We start from the raw sequence: 8585 nt of genomic DNA on the forward strand, positions 1-8585 counted from the left end.
TCCACCTCAGTCCCTTTGATGGTCAGAGGCAGCAGAGGGGAGGGGTTCTTCCTGAAGTCTACTATTATTTCTTTTGTCTTGTTTATATTGAAGATGAGGTCATTCTCCTCTCCATTAACCAGAATGTCGTTCACCAAGCTTCTGTAACCTGACTCGCCTCCCCCCTTGATGAGGCCCAGAATGGTGGTGTCATCAACAAGGGCTTAGACTGCTGGGGAGTCAGCTGGCGTCAGTTGGTCTTTCAGCTGATGGTAAATGTCCATGCCTTCTGTTGGGCTAAGGTAAGTCTCTGAAAATTGTGACCGGGGCTGATTCAAACTATGGCTGGTGAATGAAGACAAGGGAAGGTTAGCATCTGAGAGAAGGATGGAATGGGACATTGACAGGCGCATCGGTGCAGCTTCTGCAGTAATGCGGTCAATGTACCGGTCCGTCGTGGTGAAGAAAGAGCTGAGCTGTAAGGCAAAGCTCTCGATTTACTGGTCGATCTATGTTCCGACTCTCACCTATGGTCATGAGCTTTGGGTCATGACCGAAAGGGTAAGATCCTGGATACAGGCGGCTGAAATGAGCTTCCTCCGCAGAGCGGCTGGGCACACCCTTAGAGATAAGGTGAGGAGCTCGGTCACTCAGGAGGAGGTCAGAGTAGAACCAGTGCTCCTACACATCGAGAGGAGCCAGCTGAGGTGGCTCGGGCATCTGTTTCGGATGCCTCCTGGGCACCTTCCTATGGAGGTGTTCCAGGCATGTCCCACACTCGAGGCGGCCCCGGGGAAGACCTAGGACACGCCGGAGGGACTATGTCTCTCGGCTGGCCTGGGAACACCTCGGCATTTCCCCGGAGGAGCTGGAGGAAGTGTATGGAGAGAGAGAAGTCTGGGCATCTTTGCTTAGACTGCTGCCCCCACGACCCGGTTCTGGATAAGCAGAAGAAATTGGATGGATGGATGGATGGATGACAAATCATCTAAGTCACTCTGTTCACACTGAGGCATATCCATCACTGTGACATGTTTCTCTATCTCAAACATAACTCTGTTGGTTTATAGACTTCAGTCTAACTTCTCAGTCCTCTCTGCAGATTCTCAGAGTTTACACTCATCCTTTCTCTCTCCCTATCATTCATCCTCATTTTACTGTAGATCATCTTCTTTTAAAGTATCTGCAGTGTTGTGAGGGGGCAGGAGGTGTTTGTTTAGGTGACTGACTGTCAATATGTCGCTGTGTGCAGCTCCCAGACTGAACCAAAATGGCCTTTACATAGTTATAGACGTAGCCACTATGAATAAGTCTACAAATGTTGGTGCTGGCAACTGGTTTATCAGGACAAAGTGCTTAGAGAAACACCAATTACCCATTTTGTACAGTGTAAAATGGCTCGATTGTCATAAATATTAACTAGTGATGTTCACAGGAGGTTTGGTTAAATGTCCGTCGCTGTCCCCGTTCAGTGATATGAACTGTGAGTTCTGAGTTTTAAACCCAGCGTGAAGCTGAACCTCCAGGCTGCAACTCTCATATCTGCTGCCCGAGGAGTCTCTCCCTCTGGTGGGTGCTCACCCCGTGTATATACAAAAACTTAAAAAGTCCCAAATGGAAAACTAAACCTGACCACACACCCTTATACACAAGGCTTTGATCCATATGACAGTCACATTGTTAGCGGTGGATCTGGGGGAGCAGCCGCTTCAGTAAATTATTCAGAGCTGATTTTCTAGCAGAGAAACATGAAATGTGGATGGCTAACACTCAGGGTGATGCTGAGACAGGGACTGGTTACAGTTTGAGTGACATTTCATTAGAGCAGGACAAAACCCCTTCTGGGAGTTTTGGGTCAAATAAGCCCAGCCTACAAAAATGTATAGGCCAAATAAATCAATAGCTGTTAAACTATATAGATGTTAAAATGTTCATTTTATGACATGCCATTTCATTTTATTTACAGAATTAAAATGTAATTTCATAGTTCATTTAAAAGCTTTAAAAGTGTAGCAGAAAATTCTTGTCTGTGAACATGCACATGGTTTATTTGTGGTGTATATGGAGAAATGTGATCAGTCTACACCTAACCTTGCAGGACTTCAGACTGTCAATCTTGACCTTCCTTATTTGCAATTGGCTGTTCGTTCATCAGCATCAATCAGAATAGTCCTAAAGTGGGATAAGGATTCCCCTTAGCCAGACACTAAGCTGCAGAGACCAGACAGGGACGAGACACAGATGTAGCAAGAGGACGAGAGTAGAACTACTGGAGGATTTTTCTCATTACCTGGTGAATGCAGAGTTTGCCGCTGTGCTGCTGTGTAACAGGAGATTTCTGAAGGTAAATGCTTTGTGATGAAATGTTTATCTGTCTCAGAAAGTGTAATACAGAGGTGTACCAGATCGCTAATAGCATGTTAGCATTCGCTGTAATGGTGTTGCTATATGACTTGCTAAGTGATGCTAATGTACCTGGCAAATTCTAACACATTTATTTTTTTCATTTGAAATTTTAAGTTGAACTAAATTTATATTTTGCACTTAAAGTACAGTGAGTGTGTTTTATTTAGAGTATATTAAGGTGTGAATTCAGTTTAAAGGAAGTGATAACTGGTTAAAACATTTGGGCCATTTATTTTGATTCAGACTAAGGGTTAGCTGGGATACTTCAGTCACAGGTACGACGGTCAGCCATGTTTACATAAAAACCCAGGGCCCCTCCCAGAGTACTTCACCCTTTATTATTATATTTTGCCATACAAAAGATAAGCTACATGGATCGGGTGCTACAAGTACAAAACCCCTTCTGGGAGTTTTGGGTCAAATAAGGAGACGCTCAATATTATTGGCTCCATTTTTCTTCCGGGTGGCTGGACTCCAAAATGAGGGCGGTTTTCAAGATAGCTTTCAGACCAAAAAATAAATAGATAATAAACGACTGTGGCTAAAATGCCTCACTGGCCTGTGTTCTTTACAAGAAAACAGAAAAAATCATTTCAGTGTTCACAGTTTTCACGATTTCAACGCCCTCAGGCTCCCATTGTGATGACACTGTGGGTAGAAGGTTTGACCTCCCTATGGAAAGTAACAGGGCAGCAGAAGAACTGTTTCTGCTACTGGCCTGTTTGGGAGGGTCTGGTGACACTGGCAACCACTTTGACAAGATGATCACTGTGAACACATGAATGTAACAGGCTCAGGTAATAAGAGACAGTGGCTGTATCCGCAGTGACTGAGGGAAACAGTCACATCAAAGCCTCTGAGCAACTCTTTAGTAAATAAGGACCAACACAATGAGACTAGGACTTCAGACAAACATCCACCACCTACTGCTGTTAATGTGAATAACATGTCCACACTGAATCATCTTCAGGTCAGTTCACAGCAGAAACTGGTTCTTACTTTGTGTCCGAGGGTCCAGGTCCAGGACTGAACACTGGAGGAGGATCTTTGGACCGGTTACTTGTCATAGAGGGACAGCTGGGTCCTGGACACCATGGTCTGTCCTGGTCTTCCTCCATCGTGGACTGGAGTCAGTCTGAGAGGTAAACCAGTAACACTGACTGGGAGCTCTAAACACAACAGTCATGACCAGCACATTTGTTCAAGAGTCATACACCAGCCTGAGAGAACAGGAAATGAAGCACACACACATTAACACAGTGTAATAAAAGCAGGCGGGCTCCACCTAGTCAGGTTTCTTTACACCTGAGGTTCAGCCCATCAGGACTTTGTGTCCACAGATGAACCAAACTGTTGAGTTCATTACACTGAGAGAGCAGGAAGCAGCACTGGCGGTGCTGTTTCCTGCTGTTCTCTCAGTGTCTCTGTGAGGACAGAAGGTCACTGGGACTCTTCTTCCTCTACAGTCCACAGGGAGAAAACTGACTGCGACACTTTGACAGTAGAAGAAGAAGAATGTCAGATTAACGCTCACTCTGCCTCAGCCTTCAGATTCCTCCTGTTGACTCAACATGGAGTCTGAACTCACTCTGCTGCTCCTCACTTCCTCTCTATTTACTGGATGTCGCATGACTGAGTGTGTGTGTGTGTGCGCCACACATCAGACTGATCATGTTTTGGGTGGGTAGCAGCTGCAAAGAGACGCAGAGAGGCACGTAACAGGTAAAACACGGTGGCAGGGTTTTGTGTACACGTCCGTCCACACTGAGTCCGTGAGATGCGTGTCTCCTGTAGAGCCCTCGCTGCCAGTCCACTGTTTAAACCACATAAATCCTGTTGTTTTCTGCTTCTTCTAATTTCTGTTGCAACTGATCAGGCTGCTTGAGTTTCACTTCCTCCCTCTGTAATGAGGGAGGAAAGAGAGTGAACTCACTGAAACTTCAAATCATTTCTATCATGTCACTTGATCAGTGTCACACCTCACCACTCACACTGCCAATTGTATTTGTTCTAACAGACTGTGTTTACATTGGTGTAAGATTAAAGATGAGTGATCACATGACTTTGATGGACAATAAACTGCAATAATCTTGAATTGTCATTAATGAACAAGTACTGTTGTTGTTCATGTGGCTACAGTTAACAAATGGTTACAGAGAGCTACAATTTCTATCATCATAATAACACAACACCTCACTCTCCAGTTCCAGTTTAGGAGCCGTCTTCCCAGTGTCCCAGTAACAGAGTTTATAGGGTCCCACTTTAGAAAGGAGAACATGAATGTCCTTTCCTGCCTGAGCATCCTGCACATCTGTCTACAGTATTAGACAATGCAGATGTTAGTCAATTCACTGTGTAATATTTTTAAGTTTAAAATAAAGCAGTATTACCACTTTTTAAAATCCTATCACAACTTTGTTCCCTATTTATTTATGACAGTTGATGTTTAATACTTTGATTTAATTTAACAGCTGACAGGAAAATGAGTTTTAAGTATCAGACTGGCCATTTTCTATACTGACAGTGTTATCAGCGCTCCCCATAAGACTAAAACCAGCATCAATAGTCCCAACTAATGTCTGACAGGCCTGAATTAACTTATTCACCTGTGTAATAGACCTCTTATAATATTTAAAACTAATCAGAATCAGAATCTGCTTTATTGGCCAGGTGTGTTGGACACACAAGGAATTGGACTCTGGTACATCAGCAAAACACACGGCTGCACTTAGAGACGTGTTTCCTCATGACAAAACACAGCACCATGATATTTGTTAGGAATATCCAGAGATCTCGTGCACAGCCCGTGGACTCTCACTTGCTTCATATGCTGAAAAAGCTTTGGTTGTTTGAGGACTTTGGGGCAACATTTAAAAAAATACCAGGGTCTGGAGTTTGGTAATGAGGAAACGTATGAACCTGTGCAGTGGGATGTTTTTAATTATCTCCCAACAACAACAGACGTCTATGGCACAGACTAATGAGCTGATTCAGGACTGAAAGACCAACAGATATTAACAGTAAGTAGAGGCAAATGTTTGTTGGTTTTACTCTCTGTATGGGGATTGTTGAAAACACTGTTCATATAGAAAATGAGCGGCCTTGTCCTTGTTTTGCAGTTCAAAAAGGACACGGACTGTCTGCTTAACCTGTGACTCCATCACACACAGCGAACTGCACACACATGCCATGTGGCGATTAATTTGCTCTGCCACTGATGTGTTCAGTTTTGTGTGAAGACTGCGACAGATGTCAAGGCTTCGCAGCATTTCCTCTGGCCTTCTCTGGTTTCGTTGATGGAGCCGGTCATATAAAGCAGACCGCTCAGTGGTTTGTGTTACAGGGTGGGGTACAGTGAACCGTTACCATTTCTGTGGTCTTGATCTGGGGCGGCCACTCTGTGTATTTTACCCATCCATGGTAGTTTACAGTAACACCTTCAGAGTCATGTTTTAGAGCCACATAGATCCTATTTCTCTTGCCCAGGCAAATCATTGGTTGGCTCTGCAGCTGATGTTCTTCTGTTAGATGTGTCCCCCGACTTGTTGCCATTGTAAACACTTTGACCGTGTGAACAGCTGAAAGCTTTACTGGATGTTGTGTTACATGACACTGCTGTTTCTGTAGGTTGATCTGTGTGGGGTTGAGCTTTTGCAAAGCCTGAAATGTAAATGTTGTGACAACCACATGGTAGGTATATATCAGTTTGGTCTGTTGTAACCATTTTGTACTTTTACATGAAGACTGTGTACTCTGTATTTGTTAATACTCTTTCATTCTGTAGCTAATACACATTACACAAAACCTGAGTAAATGTGACAAGGGCATGTTACTTTCTTTGGGCCCCTGAATGCCTGCAAGAAGAGATTCAAATAATGCTGTCGAAGAATCAGTGTCACAGTAGCAACATGCACCTTTATCCAGGATTAAACACAACTGACATGAGTTTGTGTCAGGTTTGCCCGGCTGCACCTGCCTTTCTCACTTCCCTCACTCTGTTTTTGCTCCCTTACCTTGATTACGTTATCCGACACACCTGCTTCATATCCCCTGATTACCACCAGCTGCACCTGATTAGTTCTCCCTATTTATTCCCTGCTCTACGTTCACTCCCCTGCCTTTCTAGTATCATCAGGCCCATTTGTTTCTCGTTGTTCTTAGCTTTATATTGTACTCACGTTTTTGTCGCCCTAGCCCCGTTCCAGTCTTGTGCCCCATTGTCTCAGCCTCCTCGCCTCTGTCGCTTCTCCGGACAGACCTCCTCAACCCCGCACCCCACCACGCAGGTCGATGCACAGTCTCCCATTAACTGCATGTACTAACTCTGTCTCCTCAGCAACCTTCCACCACGACCAGCCCAGGAGTGAGTCCCAGCGTCCACAGCCTGGCCTTTCCCTCATCATTCCACCACTGACTGTTATTCACCTTCTGCGGCTCGACACCCGGTCCCACTTCAACCTGGTTATTCACTTCCTTGTAAGATATCACTGTAAATAAACTGAGCACTACTTGCACTGAAGTCAGCCACCTGGGTCCATCCTTTTTTGACTCGCTCACCTCTGTGTCCGAGCGGATCTAACAGTTTGATACATATGTATAAGGCTAAAGACAAACCATGCGATTTCCTTAAATGTCACAGGAAATCGTGTGGTCTGGAATATGGCCTGAAGTTGCATTCTGGGCAGTGATGATGGTTTCTGGTTTTGTCTTTGCAAAAGCAAGCAATGACACACTTTTCTAAAAAAAAGACAAAAAACTCACATTGAACACAAATAAAAACCTGCTTGGAAGGACGTCCCCCACAGCCGTTCTGGGAGGCTGTTAAAACTTTTTGGTTTTATTGGAACTGCTCAATTACCACAATAAAAGGGGCTCATAATGAACAAGAGCTTAAAACAGGCATGACACTTATCTAAATCAAAGTGGTCCAAAATTCTAGGATGTCCTAGTATTTCAATTATTTTGGTATGAAAAACGATGAGTTTTTCGATTACAACTGTAATGGACACATGTTACAGAGCAGAGTTACAATATGACCCCATGTTAATGTTTCATATCAGACACTTTGTGCAAGAATATAATGGAAGACGTCCCATCTATAAACCTTTATATTAAAGGTCTACAGACCACCTGGCAAACACTGTCCCACCTCTGGCAGCAATAAAGCAACCTATTTATTATCAATATTATTATAATTGCATTGGGGTCTGAGGAGGCATTATTTAATAATAAATGAAAAAATCACGCCATATACATTAGGCTAAGGCAGAATATAGACAGAGACCAAATCAATAAATCTAACATGGCATACCTGTATTGTCTACAGAAAAACAAACAGCTTCCCGATAATGGTTTTTTCAAGTTTTGCTTCAAGATTTTTCTGCCCACAAAACAGACATTCTTTGGCAGCACAAGAGAAAAATGTTCCAGGATCACTGAACACGTGTTGCACACCTACAGAAATAGCAGCAACAGATTTTGGTTTAACATTTCAATACTGAACTGACAAGGAAGCTTAAGACAATAATAAATGCCATGAGCAGCAAACTGAGAACCAAGATGCAGATCAGACAGTATTTACAGTTTGGCTCAGACTATAATGGTACAACATGCAACATGGCAAACAGCAGGTGAGTCTCAGTGGACTGAGGATACGACATAACAGGAGCAAACTACTGAGAAAAACTGGGTCATGAAATTAGTAAGACTGGTAGTACAGGATGACTGGAACCAGCAAATCACAGTCTAGCATGTCATAAAAAGGCACTAAATTCCAAAACCGTCAGGTCAGTACCCAACAGGAGCTCTTCACACTTCAGGTACTAACTTGTCATCCATGAGGACTCATTGCTGTGAGCTGCAGGCAGGGCTGAAGAAAGGGCTCACACCTGCAGCTGATCCTGCATTTGGGTATGGCCAATGATTGGGGTCTAAGGAGGCATTATTTGTGTTCAATCAGGAACTGGTCCGAGGGCAGTGATGGTAAAGTTGATGAAAGAGAAGGATAAGGCACACATACTGCAACAAGCAAAGAAGCTTAAAGGATCTAATATTTATATAAATGAAGATTACACCGAGTCTGTGAGGAAGAGAAGAAGGGAGTTGATGTCGATGTTAAGGGAGGCCAGGGCGAGGGGAGACATCGCGTTCCTGCGGTATGACCGACTAGTGACCCGACCTCGGAACCAGAATCCAGGACC

Source organism: Monopterus albus, unplaced genomic scaffold (assembly GCF_001952655.1).
Source record: "Monopterus albus unplaced genomic scaffold, M_albus_1.0 scaffold127.1, whole genome shotgun sequence".
Lineage (NCBI taxonomy): Eukaryota > Metazoa > Chordata > Actinopteri > Synbranchiformes > Synbranchidae > Monopterus > Monopterus albus.